The sequence below is a fragment of the Chiloscyllium plagiosum genome, chromosome 29 (genome assembly GCF_004010195.1).
Source record: "Chiloscyllium plagiosum isolate BGI_BamShark_2017 chromosome 29, ASM401019v2, whole genome shotgun sequence".
Taxonomy (NCBI): domain Eukaryota; kingdom Metazoa; phylum Chordata; class Chondrichthyes; order Orectolobiformes; family Hemiscylliidae; genus Chiloscyllium; species Chiloscyllium plagiosum.
In genome coordinates, this window is record NC_057738.1 from 40,338,085 (window position 1) to 40,363,815 (window position 25,731).

The window sequence follows — 25,731 nt, forward strand, 5'->3', positions numbered from 1 at the left end:
TACGGTCTTCCAGATGCTCATTGTCCATATATCTCCTTATGTGGCTAAAATGGTCAAACTTTGTTTGACAATGATGCCGTGACATGCTGTGAACTCAGAGTCATTGATAGTGACGTTAGAAAACAGAAAAAAAACGTGAGTTAAGATTCGTTCGTTGAGATTCAACTTTCTCCAGCACAGGTGAAAAGTCAAGAGCTGTGGGTTGCTGCTGTTGGAACTTTCTTGTTAGCCAACTCACCGACACGTACTGTTGTCATTCTTTGCTGCTGAGCTGCCACTTGGCATCAGACCGAAAGAGGTCTCCTGACCTTAGGAGAAACCCTGGCTGTACTGCAGCGGGAGAAATGACAGGATAGAAGCTGTTTAAAATTCATTATTAGTCCTTTCCAAAATATCATTAGTGTTATTATTACAAGGCTGCCTACAATTTTGCCAGTAAAACCTAATGGGCCAAACCATGCGTTGCAACCAAGCAATCCATGTTACAGAGAGAATGTAAAACAAATCAGTGCACAACTATTTTGCAGACAAAGGAAATTAATTTACCACTCTTGTCTTGAAAACACAGCTTCTGAAAGTCAATGCCATCCTTGAATCAGATCATTTTGAACCCAATTATTTGTGGCTACCTTAAGGGTCAATTCTAAATGTCCCTTTAAGAAGAGATCAATTAGAATTGGCTTTTGGCTAGGGGACATGCACGTTGTGAAAGCAAACAACATTTTATTTTAAATAAAAGATCAATTTGAATTATTTCTTGCCCACAGCACAAGCCTTGAATCAGCTTAAATTAGTCAAAAGACATTGAGATTCAACGCCCCTTGGCAAGACTTCAAAGCTGCTATTTTAATTCTCATGAATTGACATTTAAATTGTAATAGGAGCAACAGAAGTGTTATGTTTTAATTGTTGAATGTTACAGCATTTTGGATTTAATTGTCAAAAATAAAGTCCAGGAGGAAGATGGTCCCGTCAGGAGTTCAGGTGGGGGGTGTGCATCTTCTTAGTCTGCAAACAAGGCTTTGCAATGGAATTGCGAAGTTGGAAAGTGAGACTTATCAGCAGTGAAATCCGAAAGAACTGGGGATGCTGTAAATCAGAAACAAAAACAGAAGTTGCTGGAAAAGCTCAGCAGGTCAGGCAGCATGTGTGGAGAGAAATCAGAGTTAATGTTTTTCTGAGGAAGGGTCACTCAACCCAAAACGTTAACTCTGATTTCTCTCCACACATGCTGCCAGGCCTGCTGAGCTTTTCCAGCAGTTTGTTTTTGTTTCTTACCCGGAGTGATTCTGCCACCCAATTTGACAGTGCAGCCAAGTGCAGCTCCAACAACACTGGTGGTAAAGAAAGCAAATGGCACGCTTACCTTCATTGGTCAGGGCATTGAGCATATAAGTTGGCAAGGCATGTTACTGCTGTATAAAACTTTAACTCGACCACATTTGGAGTATTGTGTGTATTACTGGTCACCACACTTAGGAGGAATGTGGAGGCTTTGGAGAGGGTGCGAAAGAGGTTTACCAGGATGTTGCCTGGAATTGAATGTATTGGCTGTAAGGGGACGTTGGATAAACTTGGATTGTTTTCACTAGAGTGCTGGAGGCTGAGGGAAAACCTGGCAGAAGTTCATAAAATTATGACAGACATGGATAGTTAGATTCTCTTTCCCGGAGTGGAAATATTCAATAGCAAGGGGACGTAGGATTAAGGGGAAAGGGGAAAGTTTAAAGGAGATGTGCTGGGCAAGTCTTTTTTTCACACAGACGGTGGTAAGTGCTTGGAGCACTCCATTAGGGGTGGTGGTAGAAGCAGATACAATAGCAACATTTAGATTAGATTAGATTACTTACAGTGTGGAAACAGGCCCTTTGGCCCAATAAGTCCACACTGTCCTGCCCAAATGCAACCCACCCAGACCCATTCCCCGACATTTACCCCTTCACCTAACACTATAGGCAATTTAGAATGGCCAATTCACCTAACCTGCACATTTTTGGATTGTGGGAGGAAACCGGAGCATCCAGAGGAAACCCACGCAGACACAGGGAGAATGTGCAAACTCCACAAAGAGAGTCGCCTGAGGCGGGAATTGAATCCAAGTCTCTGGCGCTGTGAGATAGCAGTGCTAATCACTGTGCCACCGTGCAGCCCATTTAGCAGGCATTTAGACAGACACATGAACAGACAGGGAATAGAGGGATATGGACCATGTGCAGGCTGACGGGATTAGTTTAGAATCATGGTCAGCACAGACGTGGTGGGCTGAAGGACCTGTTGCTGTGCTGTACTGTTCTACGTAATACCGAAGAATCTTGACAGTGCTTTCCATGGGAAAAGCAGTCTGCTTAATTGCCACTCAACGTAAATATACACTATCTTCATCATTGATGTACAGTACCAGGGGTGTACACAATGCACACGATACACTGTGGCAACTCATCCAAACCTGTGACCTCTACCTGCGGTAAAAACCACTGCCTCCAAGTTCCCTTCACAAACCCCGATGTTCCTACAACGATAATGAGGCACAATTTGTGAACCCTTCCCCTAACGGTGTTGCAGAGGTACCTACCGCGCATAGACTCGAGCTGTTCAAAAAGACTGCTCACTTCCACTTTCTCATGGCAAAGTAGGGATGGGCAATAAACACCAGTGATTCTCACATCCTGAATGAAACAAAATCTCAGCAGGGAGCCATGCTTGAAGCCAAGCTAGTTGGAAATAAAGCAACAACATTGATACTTATATTCTTCTACCTGCAGTCCATTGGAACACTCAATAAGCACAAACCCTCCTCACTTGAAAAAAAGATGCACTGGGAATACAGGCATCTCTGCTATTACTGCCAACCAGGCTGTAGTTATAGAGTATAGAGATGTACAGCATGGAAACAGGCCCTTCGGTCCAACCTGTCCATGCCGACCAGATATCCCAACTCAATCTCATCCCACCTGCCAGCACTTGGCCCATATCCCTCCAAACACTTCCTATTCATATACCCATCCAAATGCCTTTTAAATGTTGCAATTGTACCAGCCTCCACCACTTCCTCTGGCAGCTCATTCCAGACACGTACCACCCTCTGCGTGAAAAAGTTGCCCCTTAGGTCCCTTTCATATCTTTCCCCTCTCACCCTAAACCTATGCCCTCTAGTTCTGGACTCCCTGACCTCAGGGAAAAGACTTTGTCCTAATTTTGTAAGCTTCTATAAAGGTCACCCCTCAGCTTCTGAAGCTCCAGCCCCAGCCTATTCAGCTTCTCCCTGTAGCTCAAATCCTCCAACCCTGGCAACATCCTTGTAAATCTTTTCTGAACCCTTTCAAGTTTCACAACAGCTTTTCAATAGGAATGAGACCAGAATTACATGCAATATTCCAACAGTGGACTAACTAATGTCCTGTACAGCTGCAATATTACATCCCAACTCCTGTACTCAATACTCTGACCAATAAAGGAAAGCATATCAAATGCCTTCTTCACTATTCTATCTACCTGCAAATCCACTTTCAAGGAGCTATGAACCTGCACTCCGAGGTCTCTTTGTTCAGCAATACTCATTAGGACCTTACCATTAAGTGTATAAGTCCTGCTAAGATTTGCTTTCCCAAAATGCAGCACCTTGCATTTATCTAAATTGAATTCCATCTGCCACTTCTCAGCCCATTGGCCCGCATGGACAAGATCCTGTTGTAATCTGAGGTAACCCTCTTCACTGTCCACTACACCTCCAATTTTGGTGTCATCTGCAAACTTACTAGCTGTACCTCTTATGCTCGCATCCAAATCATTTCCTCGTCTCATTTCCTCCTTAAATGCATTCAATGTCCACATCCACTGCACTCTGGGGGATTGAATTCCACAGAGTCTCCAGCCTTTGAGAGAAATAATTCCTACTCATCTCTGTTTTAAATCTGCTATGCCTTGTTCTAAGTCTGTGACCTATTATTCTAGATTGCCTCATCATGAGGAATTATCCCCTCTATGTCTACTTTGTCAATCTCCATCAGCATCTTATGGACCTCAAGCAGATCTCCTCTCATTCCTCTAAACTCCAGAGAGTACAGACCTGACCAACTCAATCTTTCGGAAGCATTTGTATGGCTGTCATGGGTGTTGTTGCAGCACAATCCAAAGAAGCTGCTGATGTACTGAGCTAAATGTGAGGATGCACAAGTGATGGCTTAGTTTTCCCATCAGCCTTCCTTTTTTCTCTCTGGAGTGGTGCCTGACAACAGCTTGCATTTATATAGCATCTGTCATTCAGCATACAGTGGGAAAGCTGAGATCCAAGTGTGAAACAATCGTGTGGACACGATATGGCAGATTACAAACAACGTGTACACACCTCAGTAAAAGGAAAAAGTGAGGACTGCAGATGCTGGAAAATCAGAGTCAGAAAGGGTGGCACTGAAAAAGCACAGCAGGTCAAGCAGCATCCGAGGAACAGGAGAATCGACATTTCAGCCATAAGTTCTTCATCAGGACTTTGCTGATAAAGGGTTTATGCTGAAATGTCGACTCTTCTGCTCCACAGATGCTGCCTGACCTGCTGTGCTTTTCCAGCACCACCCTTTTCAACATCACCGTGAAAGACAATGTTGGTTTTTCTCTTTACTGGTGTTTTTTTTTTTAAAAAAACATGTTATATCTGAGCATGGCTTTAAAGCCAAGTTTCTACATCACTTGATGAATTCAAAAAGACTTTTTTTCTCTCATCGAATCAGCTCTTGCTTCAACCTCACATTCACATCATGGATAAATGTCACCAGTGATGTCTAAACCACAATTCTCCCTCATTATTCAATCATTGTGTTAGCACTGAGAATATAATTGACAATGGCTTGCTTACGTTTATTCCCATCAAAATGAAAGCTCTCAGCCCATTGGCCCACGTGGTCAAGATCCTGTTGTAATCTGAGGTAACCCTCTTCACTGTCCACTACACCTCCAATTTTGGTGTCATCTGCAAACTTACTAACTGTACCTCTTATGCTCGCATCCAAATCATTTATGTAAATGATAAAAAGCAGAGGACCCAGCAACGATCCTTGCGGCACTCCACTGGCCACAGGTCTCCAGTTTTAAAAACAACCCTCCACCACCACCCTCTATCTTCCACCTTTCAGCCAGTTCTATATCCAAATGGCTAGTTCTCCCTTTATTCCGTGAGATCTAACCTTGCTAACCAGTCCTCCATGGGGAACCTTGTCCAATGCTTTACTGAAGTCCATATACATCACATCTACCACTCTGCCCTCATCAATCCTCTTTGTTACTTCTTCAAAAAATTCAATCAAGTTTGTGAGACATGATTTCCCACACACAAAGCCATGTTGACTATCCCTAATCAGTCCTTGCCTTTCCAAATACATGTACATCCTGTCCCTCAGGATTCCCTCCAACAACTTGCCCACTACCAACGTCAGGCTCACTGGTCTATAGTTCCCTGGCTTGTCTTTACGACCCTTAAAGAGTGGCACCACGTTAGTTGACTATCATAACAAGCAGATTTAATGTGTTTGAACTTTGTTAATTAATGTGATGGTGTTTGTGATGATGGTAATAAATAAATTGTGCATAAAATCAGCAAATTCTGTAGAATTTCAATAAGTTTCCACGATTCATAATTCGTAAGTGATCTGAAAAGGATAGCAAAATTGACACTGGAACTCCAAAAAATGGTTATCCACATCAAATCAATGAAGCAACTAAAGACTAAGTAAAAACAATTGACCTGTTGGCTCAAAATGGGAAAGTCCTAGACAAGGGATTCTTTTTATAATTAGAATTGCTATAGAAATTGTGAGATATAGCTTAAGAATGTTTTAGAATTTTAGAGTCAGTTGAATGTCCTTGAGCTAATGCACAGCTTCACCTTGGCAAAACATGGTAACCAGTTCCAGTCTCCTTGTGCCACTCCTACTTGGATACGAATGTACTATACCTTCATTTTGGAATATAAAAGACCAGTCTGTGTCATTCACATGGTTGATTGCGTTGTTCCTACTGGGCAAGCACCATCTGCTGATCTGAGCTTTGAATTCTATCATCTCCCCCACTGACCCTTAATCACAACCTCACTCCATCCCCCAGTCCATCTTAGATGATAAGACCATAGGACTTGGAGCAGAATTAGGCCATTCAGCCCATCAGGTCTGCTCAGCCATTCAATCATGGCTGAGATGTTTTTCAAACCCATTCTTTTGCCTTCTCCCCATAACCCTTACCAATGAAGAACCTATCTATCTCTGCCTTAAATACACTCAACGACTTGGTCTCCACAGTCCTCTGGAGCAATGAGTTTCACAGATTCACCACCCTCTGGCTGAAGAAATTCCTCATCATTTCAGTTCTAAAGGGTCATTCCTTCACCCTGAGGCTGTGCCCTTGGGTCTGAGTCTCTCCTACAAGTGGAAACATCTTCTCCATGTCCACTCTATCCAGACCTCTCAATATTCTGTAAGTTTCAGTGAGATCCCCCCTCATCCTTCTGAACTCCATTGAGTACAGACCCAGAGTCCTCAAACACTCCTCATATGACAAATCCTTCATCGCTGGGATCATTCTTGTAAACCTTCTCTGGACCCTCTCCAATGCTAGCACATCCTTCCTTAGACATGGGCCCAAAACTGCTCACAATATTCCAAATATGGTCTGACCAGAGCTTTATACAGCGTCGGCCATACATCTCTGCTCTTCTATTCCAGCCCTCTTGAAATGAATGCCAACACTACATTTGCTTTCCTAACTGTCAACTGAATCTGCATTTTAATTGTAATAGAATCCTGGACTAGGACTCCCAAGTCCCTTTGTGCTTCTAATTTCTTAAGCCTTCCCACATTTAGAAAATAGTCTATGCCTCTATTCTTCTTGGTCAAAATGTACGACCCTACACTTTGTCACTTTGTATTCCATCTGTCACTTTTTTGCCTCAGGGTCTTTGGCTAATATGGTTCTGATATTTGTAGATTCTTTACCTAAACTTGTCTGTATCTTTACATCTCTCTTCACCTTCAAGCAACTTTCAGCATCTACTTTCACATTCACTCTCACTTTACTCCTTGTTTCTCAATTTCTGCTTTGTATCTGCAACATGTTTCCCCACCCCCACATGCTGTATACCACTCAATCGTTTTTGTAAAGCACTTTGGACCATTTCACCACACCAAAGGGCCTGTTTATAAGCTTGTGCGTGATTTATTGTGTCAGTTTCAGCATATCATGTAACCTGCCAGAACCTAAACTTGACTTAAGTTAATTGGATTTCCAACAATAATTGGTTCCTTTAATGTTTTTCGTATATATCAGCATAAAAGACTGAGGATCATGATTGCAATTTGCAAACTGGCCTTAAAACATTGCCCAAAGTAGTTTCAATAGTTGAAGTGGCAATTTGCTGTTCTGTATTAAGTGGAAATAAATTTACTGACAGTCTGCTGATAAGTCTCATCTAGAGTGCGCTTTGTAACAAAAGAGGCAAATATTCCCCATGACAGTAAGAGAGTTCACTCTGCGTTGGAAACTTTGATATGAGTTGAATTTTCCAGACGGTGGGTTTGTAGGTAAAATACTGCAGGTTACCTTTCAGTAACTCTTCCACTGTCCTGGACCTGTGTAGATTTTAAGAGGGGTGGGGGATGTTGTGTAAGTCCCAGATTGACCTGCCTGCTCTTAGCCCAATAATTGGACATTTAAGGGTCTCAAATGTCCACTTCAGAGCTGCTCTTTGGTGGGTAAGAGCTTCAGCAAAGAGGGGAGACCTCGCGGGGTTCCTTCAGTTTGGAAGGGGAAAGAAGGAGTCTCGTTCTTTGGCCCATTTTCAAGATCAAGAATCAGCACCACCACCAACCACTGCCCCCCTCCCACTCCACCTCCCCAAGGTGGAGGTCATTGTGTGGCCCTCACTGCTTACCCATCATTACTAGAAACCCCTCAAACGCCTCATTCTCATCACTCCCAGAGCGTTTTTCTCCATACCCCTCGCCATAACACTCTCGACTTCAATGATGTTATGGTGCAGGGGAGGAACAATTGGAAACTTTTCCACATGCCTGGATAAATGCAGTTCAAGAAATACATAAGAAGAACAACACTATCCAGGATAAAGACTATCCTGCTTGATTGATACCCACATCCAACATTCCTTACCCTGCATCGTAACCGACACACAGTGAGCTGTGACAACACGCTCTACAGCAACCTGTTAAAGTTCCTCCAGCAGCATCTAGAAGCACAAGGGCAGCAGATACATGAGAACACCACTATAGAATCGTAATCATTCCTCCCTGGTATCATGCATCACCCACCATTACTGTTGCAACACCATTTGATCATAAAGCAGGCAGCAAATTGCACAGTCCATCCATTAGCTTGGGAAACAATATTTGACCAGCTGGATTCATGGGATAAAACTCAGGAGAAATTTACATAATGCTACAAAGCTATAATTAATATATATCCTTTGTCCATCATTTCTCAGAACACTGATAATTGTTGTATACCTTTCTTTATATAACCTTTAAGCAGTATTGAGATGAAGATTTCCTTAGCATTACTGTACTTTGAAGAAAACTAAGGGCATTCCCCTTTGTGTCAAGCATGATCAGCCACTCAATACAATCATGGCTAATCTTCTACCTAAACTCCACTTTCCTGACCTGTCTGTATTCCTATAATTCCCGTACTCATTCCTTTTGTAGAAATGGGACACTTTCTGATCTAAAGTCGAGAAGTGCCATTTTAAGGTAATCAATTTTATTTTTAATCTAATTCCTCAGATCAGACATTAAGTAATAGTTTCACCTGCTCATTTCTGACTTCACCAGCTGTCTAACATTGAGAGGACAGAGTAGAATTAAGTTACAATGTTATCCACAGTGCTGGAGCACTACTGAGTATCACATCTTTTGAAGGATATATTATTTTTGGAGTGACTACAGACTTACCAAAATGCTATGGGTTTCCAAAAGTTAAAATATAGAGACAAATTGAACAAACGTAGGTTGTATTCCATGCAATTTGGAAGGTTAAACAGTGATTCTAATACAGTTTACAAGATATTAAAGTAAACAGATCAGATGGATAGAAAGAGAGAAAGTATTTCTGGGTTGGACTGTCTGTAACCAGGCTGCCTATTTAAACATTAGAGCCAGACCTTCAGGAGTTAAATGTGGAAACACTTAAAACACACAAAGATTGATAGGAGTTCAGAATGCTTTACTGCCAAGATGAGGGAAGAGTCTAGAACCAGAGGACATAATCTCAGAATAAATTGTCACCCATTTAAGGCAGAGAGGAGGAGGAATTTCTTCTCAAAGACGGTAGTGGATATTAGATTAGATTAGATGAGTAGATTCACTACAGTGTGGAAACAGCCCTTCGGCCCAACAAGTCCACACCGACCTGCTGAAGCACAACCCACCCAGACCCATTCCTCTACATTTAACCCTTCACCTAACACTATGAGCAATTTAGCATGGCCAATTCATCTAACCTGCACATGTTTTTTGGACTGTGGGAGGAAACCAGAGCACCCGGAGGAAACCCACGCAGACACAGGGAGAATGTGCAAACTCCACATAGACAGGTACCTGAGGCGGGAATTGAACCCGGGTCCCTGGCGCTGTGAGGCAGCAGTGCTAACCACTGAGCCACCGTGAGGGAATTCTTTACCATACGGGCCTTTGGTGGCAGGGTTATTAATTATATTAAAGGTCGAGGTAGGAAGATTTTTAATCTGTAAGAGAATTAATGGGGAAAAGGAAGGAAAGTGGAATTGGGGATTATCAGATCAGCCAAGATTCCATTGAATGGCAAAGCAAAGTTAATGGGCTGAATAGTCTGCGTCTGCTCCTACATCTTATGCCTGAAATTTGATCTATTGTTACTAAAACATGAGATTGACAGGAGGTATATGCATTAAAGGCATGTATTTAGAGTGAGGTCACAGATCACTTGAGGGACTAACTGGCGCTGTTCAGTTTTGATGTTCCTGAGCTGTAGAGTTATGAAAAATTGCTGTTTGATTAAAGCTTGTGACACCAGCTTGGTTTGAAAGAAATTGCTTCAGAAGTGTTTTGAACTGACATTTGCAGGTGGCTGCACTTCAGTCTAATACAAAGCGATAGTGAACACTTCACTATTTGTACTCCGGATTTCAAACAGAAGTTCACTTCATCCAGAACAGTAAAGAAAAGGTGGTTTCATATTTTTGATGAAATGGTTTCAGATGGTGGACTTAGACAGTTTTCTCCTTCTGATTTTTCAGATGAAGAAATATTTAGTAGAATATTCTGCCCTGCATTTTTCTCCTCGAGTTCTCTGATTGAAGGCAACTTCTCAGTGATCATTCACAGCAAAATGCTGTGACTTAAAGGAAAAGGAAGACAAGGGACTGGTCTCAAGTCTATCTCAGCTAAAGACAGGAATTAAACTCCACGCTATTGGTACGAATCCCATCCCTATTCTATCACATTAAATGATGGACTTGATTGTACTGGAGAAGATGCAGAGCAGATTGACTGGGATTTTACAAAAATACAAATTGCTAGAAAACTCAGCAGGTCTGACAGCATCTATGGAGAGAAAGCGGAGTTAAATGTTTTGGGTCCAGTGACCCTTCTTCAGAGTCAGAGGAAAACTCCCCTCTGGGTAGAATCACAGCTAGAACAAAGGAAGACAGTTCTGATTATTGGAGGACAATCTTTAATTGCTTAAAGTCTTGTACAGCAGCAATGTTAAACCTCTGGCCATTCTTCTGAATTGCCCGAGATAGCGCAAAGGGACACATTCTCCACGAGTGGTGCCATTTCATTTGTCAACCTGTCCCTCAACGAAGTGAAGCAAAGCAATGTGGCTGTGAGCTGAGTGTTGAATTTGGAATTGAGGACAGTGTCACTGCACTGAATTACAGAATTGTTTTAGTACAGAAGGAGAGCTTTAACCTCATTGCATCTGTACCAGCTCTATTACCTCGTGCCAATCTCCTGCCATTTCCTCATGTCCCTGCAAGTCATTATTATCCAGAAGACCATCCAAAGCCTCCTGAATGCCTCAATTGAACCTGTATCCACCACATTTTCAGGAAGTGTATTCCAGACACTAATTGTTCACTGGGTGAGAAAGATCTTGCTCACATCACCTTTGCTTCACTTGCACATCATTTTAAATCTAAGCTTCCTCATTATCTTTTTCTTCTATAAATGGAAATAGTTTTAACCAATCTCTTGTGTCCAGCCCGCTTATGGTTTTGAAATCACTGTAGATGATCAATTACAGAAATAGGAGAAACATACTTTGGGAGGAGTATACATTCTGAGCCACTGGACCTGAAACATTAACTCTGTTTCTCTCTGCACAGCCAGAGTTTCTCCAGCACAATTTGTTTTTTAAAATCACTTACTGGAGATTGTTTGAGCTAGGGACACACTCAGCTGCTACTTTCTGTTTTCAGCAACATTCAGGGTTAGAGATTTTCTTTGGAAGGTAGCATGACTCATTTGAGACATCTAAATGAGATTACACAAACTCTCACCTTCATCACCGGCATGTGGAAGCATTTGAGTGTCTGACACTATTCAGACACTGTACTCCACACTGAACTTACAGCTGTGAAACAGAATTGGTTACTAATGTACCTCACCCCTCACTCTCCTGACTGGCTTAGTGAACTCACTCCTCTTCACCACTCCCTCCAACCCCAATGAAAAGTAATCAAGGGAGATGAACAGAAACGGTCTCTGTGGGGGAGAGTGGGACTCACCCTCTGGAGGAAAGAGAAATAGAATCAGAGTACAGCCAGGTTAAGCATGCTGTGCAATTTGTTTCAATTCACTGACATCAATGCAAATTCCCAATGGAATAGAACTCTCAGTAGAATGCAAGCACACTGCAAAGCGTCTGTCTTGTAGCAACTTCACAAATGAGGCATAAATCACTATCAGAGCTCCTGCCTACCAATGTATAGTTGTTGCTATGGAATAATCATTTCATTAATTAGAATTCAATTAAGTCAATATATCAAAGATTATTTTGTTATTCAGTGATTACAGTTCTGGTACAATAGACTGTGTCTGACATGGCTTGCGTAGGTTATCTTTTCCATGAACTCTTAAACACAAGCATTAGATAGATAATCTTCCACTGAGTGGAAATAAAGCATCTAGCAATTTGACTTAGACTTTTCTTCAATGAGTGAAGGACATTGTGTAGCCAGTTAGAGATCTCTACCTTTGTTCAGGTGGAATTAAAAAGCAGATGACACTGACTCTGATTAGAGATGCTATCAGACCATATTTTACGCCTGTGACAAAGTAAAAATGTTCATGTAATTTAATTTATTGGTGTCTATTGCACAAGCAGAAGTAAGTATTCCAGTGGTCATAGTAGCAGCATGATGTAGAACAATGATTAGAAGTAAAACAAAGCACTATGGATGCTGGAGATCTGAAACAAATACAGAAATTGCGAGGGAAACTCAACAGGTCTGGCAGCATCTGTGGGAAGAAAGCAGAGTTAATGTTTTGCATCCGATGACCCTTCAACCCATGATGAAGAGTGACCAGATATGAGTCATTAACTCCACTTTGTTCCCACAGATGCTGCCAGACCTGTTGGGTTTCTCAAGTAATTTCTGTGCTTATGTGAAATCATCAGGAATGGATCAGTAACTTTTGGGAGGGGGGGGGGGGGTGTTCCACTTTTAAAAATGGGACCTCCTGTCATTTCTTCCATCTTGCTCTGTCATTTAGTCAGGTTGATATATCACTGCTAAGTTCTGCCAACAACCAGGGAAAGTTATCGATGACACCCCCTCACTTCTCCAGCGTAATCTGACTGAGTCTCAGTGACATAAGAATGCCTTTAGTTGCTATATGTGGAGATATCATTGGGTGAGGCAAGGAGGGTTATGTTTTACTTAAAATCTGTGGCTGGGAAATCATGAATCAGATGAAGACTGACTCTATTTGTGCCAACATAACTCATTGATCTCACTGGGGAGTTGAACCTGGTCAGGGAGTGGGGCTGGGATGGGTGTGGAGAGTGGAGGGGGAGTCTCATCCATTTCTGGAATACCAGGAGAGGTTAACATTATTTCCCTTTTGGAATTATGTCCTTTGGAAGTTTATTGCACAAAGCAGTGAGGTAAGGAAACTTCAAGCCTTAACATTACATCCTATAGACAAGACTTACTATTCAGTCTGTCCACACCATTCATACTATCTTTTGACATTCTTAATTACCTTGAATTATCTTGCAATTATCTCTCAGTCTAGAAATTCTGTGCCTGTGCACTTCCCTCCACGCAACCTGATGAAGGGGCAGCGCTCTGAAAGCTTGTGATTTCAAATAAACCTGTTGGACTACAACTTGGTGTTGTGCGATGTCTGACTTTGTCCTACAGTTTGTCATTCAGTAAAACAAACTAGCACACAAGACTCCAGGATGACAGACTACAGTTCTGAGGAACAGCCACTGGACACTAAGTGTTAATTTTGATTTCTCTTCACAGATGCTGCCAACCCTGCTAAGCTTTTCCAGCAACTTCTATTTTTGTTACAGGATGTAATATGGATGTTAAGTCGGATCTTAACCTATTGATGAATAAGAATTGAAGACACCTTCTCCTTGCGAGCAAGTTTATTAACTAAACAGCCACAAAACTCTTACTCCAAACCCTGAGGACCACCTGAACCTCCCTTTATATTTACACTGTCATTTAATCAAATAGGCAATCAGCAGTTTAGTCCTTGCTTTACTGACAATGGACACTGCATTTTACAAATACTAATATGATGCATCTAAACAAATCTATTTGTTAATTATGCCCACTATCTCTGCCAGTGAAAGTGATTGACATCTGAATCCTGAAATATTTTTATGGATCAGTTCACATTGGGAGATAAGGCCTTCTCTTTCAAGAATGTTGTGTGCTGCTGTGGAATGTTCTAGGTTGCCCCAACTGCTGTGGTGGAATTTTACATTGTCACCAAAGAGTGAGCAGAATGTTTGAAGTAGGTTGTTGGATGTGGTTAGATTAGATTAGATTCCCTACAGTGTGGAAACAAGCCCTTCGGCCCAACCAGTCCGCACCAACCCTCCAAAAGAGTAACCCACCCAGACCCATTTCTCTCTGACTAATGCACCTAACACTACGGGCAATTTAGCATGGCCAATTCACCTGCTCTGCATATCTTTGGACTGTGGGAGGAAACCTGTGCACCCAGAGGAAACTCACACAGACAAAGGGAAAACGTGTAAACTCCACACAGACAGTCACCCGAGGCTGGAATCGAACCTGGCATCCTAGTGCTGTGAGGCTGCACTGAGTCACCATGTCGCCCTGAAGCCTCCTCAATGAGGTGCAACATATGCTTTTTCCAGCCTTGAGGGTATGGAACATCAGCCAGACAGGGAAACTGTTCGAGGAAAGGCTGTGGAATTGTAATAATAAGTTATCAGATCATGCTGGAGAACTGCACTCTACTGACTATAGATTTGGCTGGTTTTACTACATGCAATTGCTGCATTTTTGATTTGGTAAAAACAATGACTGCAGATGCTGGAAACCAGATTCTGGATTAGTGGTGCTGGAAAAGCACAGCAGTTCAGGCCTGAAGGGTGGAGGGTACATTAGTGCTTACATAGACCTTTGAAAATGAAGCCAAAATTAGATCAAAGCAGATGTTCTTCTTTAAGGTTTAGAATATTACAGTAGTTTCAGGCAAAACTGATTTTCCTGTAGCTGTCATTTCATCTGGTCATATTTTCTTAACATTCTTTCACGGGATGTGGGCATCATTTGCTAGACCAGTATTTATTGTATATTCATAATTCCCTTTCACAAAGTGATAGTAAACTTTGTTCTGGAACTGGCAGAGTCTTTGGGAGTGCACATACACCCACAATGTTATCATAGGATCCCTACAGTGCGGAAACAGGCCATTTGGCCCAACAAGTTCACACCAACCCTCTGAAGAGCAAGCCACCCAGACCCATTCCCCTCCCCTATTACTTGACATTTGCCCCTAACTAATACACTTAACCAACACATCCCTGAACACTATGGGCAATTTAGCTTGGTCAATTTACCTGACCTGCACATCTTTGGACTGTGGGAGAATACCGGACACCTGGAGGAAACCCACGCGACATGGGGATATCGTGCAAACTCCACACAGACAGGCACCTGAGGCTAGTAGAGAGTTCCAGCTAAAGTTCCGGTGCACCTGCTGCCCTTGGTGTGCCAGCTGGTAGAAGAGCCTTGGTGGGTTGCTGCAGTGCATTTTGTAGAGGGTACATACTGTTGCTAATCGGTGGTGGAGGGAATGAATGTTGAAGGAATGCTTGGGCTTGCAGTTAGGTGGACTGCTTTGTCCTGGATAATGTCAATTTCCTCGAGTCTTGTTGGACCTGCACCTATCCAGTCAAGTGCTGAATATTCCATCATATTCCAGTCTTGTGTCTTATAGATGATGGACAGGCTTTGGGAAGTCAGGAGATGTCTTGGACTAACCCTAAACACCAGGCTAAAGTTCTGGGGACATGGGTACAAATCCCACCACGGCAGATGGTGAAATTGGAATTCAATAAAATTCTGGAAATAAAAAAGTTAATCCAATAGTGATGATGTAACCACTGTTGATTGTTACAAAAGCCCATCTGGTTCAGAAATGCCCTGCATGTGACTCCAGACCCACAGCATGTAAGTGATTATTAACAGTCCTCTGGTCATGGAGTCATAGAGATGTACAGCACGGAAACAGACCCTTCAGTCAAACTTGTCCATGCCGACCAGATATCCCAAACAATCTAGTCCCATTTGCCAGCACTTGGCCCATGTCCCTCTTAACCCTTCCGATTCATATACCCATCCGGATGCCTATTAAATGATGTAATTGCACCAGCCTCCACCACTTCCTCTGGCAGCTCATTCCATACATGCACCACCTTCTGCGTGAAAAAAATTGTCCCTTCGGTCCCTTTTACATCTTTCCCTTCTCACCCTCAAACTATGCCCCTCTAGTTCTGGACTCCCTCACCCCATGGAAAAGACTTTGTCTATTTATCCTATCCATGCCTTTCATGATTTTGTAAGCCTCTATAATGTCATCCCTCAGTCTCCGACGCTCCAGGAAAAATAACCCCAGCCTGTTCAGCCTCTCCCTATAGCTCAAATCTTCCAAACCTGGCAGCATTCTTGAAAATCTTTTCTGAACCCTTTCAAGTTTCACAACATCCTTCCGATAGAAAGGAGACCAGAATTGCATGCAATTTTCCAAAAGTGGCCTAACCAATGTCCTGTAGAGCCATAACAATACCTCCCAACTCCTACACTCAATGCTCTGACCAATAAAGGAAAGCATACCAACTCGAAATGTTACCCGTGATTTCTCTCCGCAGGTGCTTCCAGACCTGCTGAGCTTTTCCAGCAATTTCTGTTTTTGATCCCCACTTCTGACCTTACCATGGAGAGATGGCTCTTAAGAGGACAGTTAAAAGCTCCTTTCCTTGCCCAGTGAGTCGCTAATCCACTGCGATCACACATGCACATACTACCCAATGCATGAAAGAAAACAGACTTCTTTAAAAAAGACCTTTGTAGAATTATAGATACTTTGGTACAAAAGTCATCCATCCAACTGATTGTACAGTTGGCTCCCCAAATGAAGCTCTCTCACTCTGCCCTTCCATATTCAAGTATTCTTCACTATCCTATCTACCTGTGACTCTACTTTCAAGGAGTTATGAACCTGCACTTCAAGGTCTCTTTGTTCAGCAATATTCCCTAGGATTTTACCATTAAGTGTATAAGTTCTGCCAACATTTGCTTTCCCAAAATGCAGCACCTCACATTTAGCTAAATTAAACTCCATCTGCCACTCCTCAGCCCATTGTAACCAGAGGTAACCATCTTCACTGTCCACTATACCTCCATTTTTGGTTTCATCTGCAAACTTACTAACTATACCTCCTATGTTCACAGTGGACCCAGTACCGATCCTTGTGGCATTCCACTGGTCACAGGCCTCCTATCTGAAAAACAACTCAATCTCATGAATAAATTAAAATAAACCTGCCAAAGAGTTCCTAGTCTTTGACCTGCTGTTTTAGCCAATAATTTATATAGCTGCTGCAGTTTGGTTATTGGCCAATGGTAACCTTCAGTCTGTTGATGGCGAGGAATTTAATGATGGGAATGCCATTGAATGTCAAGAGAAGGTGGTTGGCTTCTCTCTTGTTGGGACTTGTGTGGTGCAAAATGTTACATATCATTTTCATGAGGTTTAAAGGGACATAGCAGGCAAATGGGAGTAATTTAGTTTGGGAATCCTAGTTGGCATGGACAAGGTGGACTGAAGGACCTGTTTCTGTGCTGTCTATGACTGTATCTATCACCCAAAATCTGAAAGCTGCATTTGGACACAGATTGTTTCTGTATCTGAAGCGTTATGAATGGTACTGAACATTGTGCAATTATGAGCAAGCATCTCCACTTCTGAGGAAGGGTCACTCAACTCGAAATGTTACCCGTGATTTCTCTCCGCAGGTGCTTCCAGACCTGCTGAGCTTTTCCAGCAATTTCTGCTTTTGATCCCCACTTCTGACCTTACCATGGAGAGATGGCTCTTAAGAGGACAGTTAAAAGCTCCTTTCCTTGCCCAGTGAGTCGCTAATCCACTGCGATCACACATGCACATACTACCCAATGCATGAAAGAAAACAGACTTCTTTAAAAAAGACCTTTGTAGAATTATAGATACTTTGGTACAAAAGTCATCCATCCAACTGATTGTACAGTTGGCTCCCCAAATGAAGCTCTCTCACTCTGCCCTTCCATATTCAAGTATTTATCTGAGGATTGGTTCTGCAAGGACACGCTGGGAGCCTGGGACTGGTAATGGTAGTGGAAGGCAGTGTGGCCTCTTGCTGGCATTTGGAACGAGCCAGAAATTTGGGTGGGTGAGTTCAAGGAATTAGATGGAGTTATTTTCTTTGGCATTTTCAGAGAGGAGGAAGCTGCAAGCCCACAAAATGTACTTGGTTTAGATAAAACTGTAACTGATTTTATGATGGGTTCCATCTGTTCAGGAAAAGTGGGTGAATGGGGAATCTGGAGTTTGACCTTTCAGTTTGGCTTCTTCAACGGAGATGTGAAGAAGCCTCAGGCATTGAGAAATACAAAAGAGCAGACGTTCCTCTCCCTTCTGCTGCAGGCACCAGGAGTTAGTGTACACACCGAAGGACAATCTCCAAGAAAAAGCAGTCATGCCTGGAGCTAACCCTAATGCTAATCCTATTGGAAGGAGTAGAAATATTGGAAGATATTACTTTTTAAAATGGATTCCTGATTTAGGAGCCTGTTGCTTTGCTGATCCACTGGAGAATGTCCTTCAGGCAGTAAATTGTCTCCAACCAGAAGCTTGAGCAGCAGTTTGTTTCTCTTTGCACATCATCAGCTTCCAAGCTATCAACTCCAACAATGTGCTGTCCCACAGACCCCTTAATGTAGTGAAACATCTTGATGTACACATAGGATTGCGACATTGATATCAGCTAAATGTTATGACAGATAACCAAATTCTTGGCCAAAGTCGGCTTTGAGAAATTTTGAACACAAAGTGAATTAGTGAGCAATGGATCCATTTGATGGGCTCCAGCAGAGGTGTGTATATAATTCTTCCGAGTCGGAAAACCACCTCCTCATTTATATGTCACTGTGAGGGATGTGGGTGGGCTACACTAAAGCAAATGGGGTCTTCCTTCAATGCAGCCTCTGCCTGCTCTTTTACTGGAAGGTATTCAGTGCTAAGCAGCACCGTTCTGTTTGGTCTAATAGCTAATGCTGCGGGAATTCCAAATGGTCAGCCCTGACCTCTCTGCTGTACCATCAAGAATCAGGCACCATAAAAAGAGGCTATTTGATCCAATTAGCCTCACTCCACAATTCTTTCCTGAGTGCACTGCAAGTCTTTCTTTTTTAAATGTCCATTCAATTCTCTTTTGGAAGTTCCGACTGAATCTGCTTCCACCACACTTTCAGGCAGCACATTGGAGGTCATAACAACGTGCTGTGTGAGGAACATTCTTTTCATCTTTCCTCTGGTATATTTGCCAAATATTTTACAGCGGTGTCAACATTGAATATAGAACAGTACATCACAGGAATAGGCCCTTCGGCCCACCATGTCTGTGCTGATCATGATGCCATTCTAAACTAATCCCACCTGCCTGTACATGGCCCATATCCCTTTATTCCCTGTCTCTGCGTGTGTTAGTCTATACACATCTTAAATATTGCTATCTTATCTGCTTCTACCCAGGCACCTACCACCCTCTGTAGCAAAAACCTGTCTCATAAATCTCCTTTAAACATTCCCCCTCTCATTTGACATTCCACCCTATCCATACCTCTCAAATTTTTACACACTTCTATCAGGTTGTCCCTCAGCCTTCGACACTCTCGCAAAAAGAATCCAAGTTTGTCTAACGTCTCCCTATAGCTAATCCATTCCAATTTCGACAACATCCTGGCAAACCTCTTTTGCGCCCTCTCCAAAGTCTCCATATCCTTCCTATAGTGTGGTGATCAGAACTGCACACAGTACTCTAAGTGTGGCCAAACTAAACTCTCATACAGCTGCTACATGACTTGCCACCTTTTATACTCAATGCCACAACTGATAAAGGCAAGCATGCTGTACACCTTCTTTACCACCTTAGCCACTTGCATTGCTACTTTCAGGGAGCTTTGGACTTGCACCCCAAGATCTCCCTGTATTTCAATGTTCTTAAGAGCCCTGTTTTTTACCGATGTCCATTGATTATCAACATTCCTGCGAATGGAAACAATTTTCCCTCATTGGATCTTCCAAAAACCCTAATGGCTTTGAACACCTTGCTTCAATCTTCCCTTGCCTACTCTAAGGAGAGCAATCCCAGTTTATCCAACCTCCCACATAACTAAAAGCCCTCAACTCTCATGCCAGTCTGAGAACCTTCCCCAGACTCTTTCCATGTTTTTCCTAAATTCTCCATTTTTTGGTCACCGCATCTTTCTCTTCCAAGGAAAACGTTTGAAGATCCGCTGCTTTGTTGGAACTTGCGTTCTTGTGCTATGTTCTACAGGTGAAAAAAAAGTTAAACTTGCCAGGATGTGTGCAGCTCCAACAATATCCAAGGATCTTAACATCGTCCAGGACAAAGTAGCAAGTTAGATCACATCCACAAACATCCACTCCCTCCACCACTAATTCTCAGTAGTACTGTCTACAAAGTGCACTGTAGAAATTCACCAAGGCTACTTATACAGCACCTTCCAAGCCCATGATCACTTCCATCTAGAAGGACAAGGGCAGCAGATACATGGGAACATGACCACCTGCAGGTTCCCCTCCAAGCTATTCACCAAAATGAGTTGGAAATATATCACTGTTCCTTTCATGTCGCTGGGTCAAAGTCCTGGAGGGCATTGTAGATCTACCTGCAGCAGGTGCACTGCAGCGGTTCAAGAAGACAGCTCACCCCCACCTTCTCAAGGGGCAACTAGGGACTGGTAATAAATGCTGACCCAGCCAGTGACATTCTAATGATTTTTAAAAATATCTAAATAGTTTTTTTTCACTGGACCGAGCCAGCACTAACGATCAGATCAGCCCCAGTTGTACAGTCCCATTGTCAGAGGTTCTAATTTCCTTTCTTAAATGATACATAAACAAACAGCTGAAAATAAATTGAAATAAAAACTAAATTTATTGTGAATCCTTTACAGTTTTGATAATAAGTTTCTTGACATTGCATTTCTGGGAAAATAATGTTGCACACAATTACAGTGCGATGTCAAAAAGATCAAAAGAAATGCAGGAGATAGTTCAGGGCTGGGAATGGTTGATGTGTCAATGATATCCTCAGGCTTTCAGCAATTGGTGTGGAAGAAGAAGAAAAAAGGAAAGCAGAGAATCTAAGAATGAATTATTGATTTTGACTGGGCTGTCTGGATAAGTGGATAAGGTGAGAGCCAAGGCACTTGAACTATAGGCAAATCAGAGGCTGAGCATTCTAAGATGAGCTTTAGACAGTTTTTGGTGCATTTGAGAATTCACAGCATTACAGACAAACCTGATCTAGAAGGGAGGTAACATTCATTACAAGGTCATGGGAACAGGTGTACAATGTGCATCGAGCCTATAATTGAAATTCCTAGTTGCTGTGCAAGATTGGGATATTCTTTCGAGCCTTTCCCCATCCTGCAAAGCTTCCCAATTTAACATTGGAGCAACAAGAAAAAGGGAACACATTATGTTACTGTGCATGTAAGAAAGGAAATCTCCTTCTTGCCTCCCACAATGCCCTTCTGTTAATAAAAGCAGCACCTATATTGAATCATTTACAACTTCATAAACAGTCACCATTCATACCCAAACACCAGTGGAGGACTTTTTTCAGAGTTAGATTTCTGATGGAATGACATGTACAACATTAGGTGTTACTGGAAATGATAAGTAGCTTTACATTATTGAAAAGATCCAATTCTAGCAAACAAAATCAACAACATGCGTCTTAGCGATGCTCCTTATTTACAGAAAGATGTTTCAGGACATTTAACAGGATAGAGGCAGGGATTGATTTGTTAAATGCTATAAAGATTGAAATGGAATATTCTGAAAACATTGCCTTAAATATTTTATCTTGTGATTAAGGACATTGCCCACCCAATTGTTCTAAGAGACTGAATGTTGCAAATTCGTCAAAGTTCAGGCACTTTCTGAATATACCTGTGACATTCAATTTTAGCATCCAGTCACCCTTTCCAATCCAATTTGTATGTGCCTGTCAAATATTTCTGCTGCTCAGTTAAAGCAACGTCTCCCAAACTGGGCTGCCCCAAGTCTTTGGTGTTAGTCAAGACTTTCAAGAGGATGGGTTTAGCAAAATCTGAAGGTAACAACACAGTGGGCTGGGAGAATGGTGAACATCACACTGAAGGATAGACAGACTGCAGTGAGTACAAGATGCTCTTGGTAAGGACCTGACTTCTTAAAAACATTCTTTGCATCAGTGCTTTCATGTTATAGATCATAAATTAGAAGAGGTTCCACAAATACTAAAGCGACGAAGGGGGTTCACACAAAATATTAACTCCTCTTCTCTCTCAACAGCTGAACATTTCCAGCATTTTCTGATCTTACTTCAGATTTTCAGCATTTTCAGTGGTTTAGCTTTGTGCTTGTGTCCATGACGGCTGATTCATTTTGGAAAAGGTCCCTATCACCAAAATCAAATATTAGAACCACTTGGTTAAGAAATGAGATTCGTAAAAGTGAATATTTTTGGCTGCAGATAGAGGTTGCAGAGAGATGGGAAGAATTAAAGCAGAAGAAAACAGCTTCCAACATGTGTGTCTGCGCATAAGACCATGAGACCATAAGACATAGGAACGGAAGCAAGGCCATTCAGCCCATCGAGTCCACTCCGCCATTTAATCATGGCTGATGAGCATTTCAATTCCATGATAGAGACCTGCCGTTTGCAAGACCCAGCCACTATGATATACATATAATACATTTAAGGAACATCTTTTCTTGTTTTGGAAGCAAAGTGCACTAGAGCTGTCCTAAAAATCATTTCAGCCATATTTCTTTCCACAAGTTTAAGATGCACCATGATAAGTAATAGACAGCAACAACTGAGGAGGCAGAGTCTTCATCCCTGACACTGCCTCTGATTCACTGGTGTCTTTGTTTCCAACCAAGGTTGATCAATAATTATTTTTTATATAAAACAACAATCTCTTACTGACTGTGCTCTATGATTAGTTTGTGAGAAATAACACCATCAGACACTGTGATTATATATAAACAATAATCCCCCTCAGTCTTCCCCAATGAAAAGGCAGCAAACCACAAACTGCATGTGCAAAGCTCCCTGTCCTGTCCTTCTCTGCACATTACCTCAGTGTTTGGTCAGCAGAGATTTTCCAATCAACCTGTTCTGAGATATTATTACACATCTCAGGAGCAGGAGGGATCTGAACCAGGAGGCAGGGACATGATCACTGTGCCACAACTCCTCTAGATTCAGGGGACTAGATCTTTCCTAATTAACCTGTTCAGATACATTACAACACACTGAGAAGAAGAAATGCTGGAGATCACAGCAGGTCAGGCAGCGTCCGTATAGAGAAAGCAAGCTAATGCTCAGTCTAGATGACTCTTCATCCGAGGCGATGAACCCAGCTCTGACAAAGAGCCATGATACTGGAAACATTAGCTTGCTCTCCACTGATGTTGCCTGTGATCTCCAGCACTTTTGTTTGTTTCCAGTCCAGATTCCAGCATCTGCAGTAATTTGCTCCTATATTTAGGGGCAGATGGGACTTGAAGCCTGACCTCCTGCCTCGGAGGTGGGGCACACTCACAACAGCCCCAAATGTTTTACCAGCAAAATGATACACGAAATGAACTGCACTTGTTAAAAGAATCAAAATAAAAGGACCTGGCGGCTCTTGACCACTGCAAGAGGCCAGGTTGAGATCAGCAGGGGCTGTCTGCTGGACTTCCCAATCAGACTCCCTCAGACTGTGATCTTGCAGAAACTAACTTCAATTACGCCCCGAGACTCATACATTTAAACAGTCGACAAAGAGCCAAAGTGATTGAGCAGAATTGAAACTGGTAATTGCCTACACCAATGAGATGTTTTGGAGACTATTGCTCCCCATTCAGACATTAAGAGTAATTTTCTTCCGGGAGCGAGCTTTTTTTTTGCTGTTGCGTTAATTTTGAACCAACTCAAGATTACACACACAAAAAAAATCAAGGCCAGAGAGCTGCATCCTCCCCACCCCCCTCCAACCCCGCATCCCTAGCAAACCTGAATAATTCCAGTCACACGTTCAAACAGTGGAACCTTTATCCAGTTTAAGAAACACAAAGTCTTTGGCAGAGATTGCCATTCTCAAAGCAAAGCAAAAAAGAAAATCAGAATAAAAAGTGGCCCTTTTTAATTTGGCTTCTGCATCTGTCAGCTGCCTGGCTCACTTGGATGGAATTGTAGATCCCTCAACTCTGTAGAATTTCAGTTTGTGGGGAGTGTGGCATGTGAGCAATGCTTCAACTGCGCTCTTGTTCCACAACACCTTAATCAGTCTGGAAGAGCATTTGCAGGCCGAGACAACGCTAATTAATCATCATTTAAGTTCGCTCAAACCCCAAGCAAGCAACAAGTAAAAACTGGCTTGGAACGTGACGGTCATACCAAAAGCTAGCGACTACAGAAAATCACATTTCGCTGCGTCTTAATTATAGCAAATATTTTTTGCTTGTTTGTTTTTGGTTAGCGCGGACAGCTGCGTTGGACAACATTGGGGGGGGGGGGGGGAAATGTTTGATTTTGTTTTTGCAGGGAATAACACACAGTTCGTGGTGAGGGTCTGTCACCAGCTACAAACACAATTTCTCAGCGTTACCTTCAACACTTGGCCATCTGGGTGCCCCAGTCAATGTTCACACCTCGGCGTTAGAACCTCCTGCAGCATGGACAGGAACTGCCTTTTCATGAAGCTGCCAATGGAAAAAAAAGGGAAACTTTTCTTATGCTTTTTTTTCTTTCCCCTCTCCTCCTGGTCTGGTCTGGTCTCGCAGCTTCTGCTCACTTCTTCCTGTCCCTGAGGAGCAGCTCTTCCAACTCATAAATATTCCGACCGGGACTCCGTGCAGCTGAAGTAAAATCGAATGCAGCCAATTGGTACCAGGGATTGCACGGCTCTGTCCCCTTGGGAGGAGTTGCCCGCATCCGCACAGAATGCAATGAGTTGGTACCTTACTGTGTCAGCGCTGCACATCCTTGGGAGTGGGTTAGGGAGTGAATCTGGAGTACCTCCCCGCTACCACCACCAGATCAGAAAGCTGTGAACAACTCTTGAAAAATTAACCCTGCTCGCTCTGCCCTGCTTTCAAACCTCATCAACTCCCTGTCCGCGAGCTCCCAAGGACAGTGCTCCAAGTGAGTTTGCAGATTGAATGCAGTTCAGTTTTGGTATACCGTGGCTTTTCATTTCAACAGCACCGACTTTGACTTTAGTTCTGGCGTGTCTTACAAGTAAAGCGTGGAAATGAGATTGTACAGGCGCCTCTCCAGTTTATAGCACCTCCACCCCCCGCGCTCTCATTAAACAACTTGGGAGTCGCTTAAGATTTTCTCCTCAAGGTGGTCAGGATTTTATTTGGGAGTCAATTATATCATCGCAGACTGTCTGTTACAATCTCTAAAGTTGTCCCTCTAGATCTCTAACATGGATCTGAATGTTATCGGGTTAGAAGGTGGGTCTGTGGTCGAATGTCCATTGGTAACTGTGGGAACAAGGGATAATAACAACTAGAGTGGGGAAATATCATTATTCTAGACGATTTTTCTAATTAACCTGTTTGGGGATGTTCTGGACTGGATGGGACTTGAACCCAGCCCTCCTTGACTAGAGGTAGAGGCACTACCTCTGTGCCACAAGCAACCCCTAACATCATCAGTGTATGACTGGCAGAAAGTCTGAGGGTGATAAGGGATAAATCTTTCCACTCCACTAGAATCCAGGACGAACATGAACTGCTTGGGTTTGTGGTGGAGACAGATTTAATTGTGGTTTTCAAATCAGAATTGGAAAAGGATCTGAAGGGAGAAAATATTCTGGGACTATCTGGCAAGAGTGGGTGAGTGGAACCAGATAATCATTTTTTC

The 25,731-nt window shown here is 42.6% G+C and overlaps 1 protein-coding gene across 3 annotated transcripts in view; it reads right to left on the bottom strand.

Moving 5' to 3' along the window:
* The window catches only part of LOC122564555 (cadherin-20-like), a 153,981-nt gene extending 129,091 nt beyond the window's left edge, over positions 1–24,890 (bottom strand). For all 3 annotated transcript variants that reach the window (XM_043719619.1, XM_043719618.1, XM_043719617.1), the window contains exon 1: positions 24,467–24,890. The gene's annotated coding sequence lies outside the window, so the exon portion shown is untranslated. The remainder of the gene's footprint in view (positions 1–24,466) is intronic.
* Between the last annotated feature and the right edge of the window lie 841 nt (positions 24,891–25,731).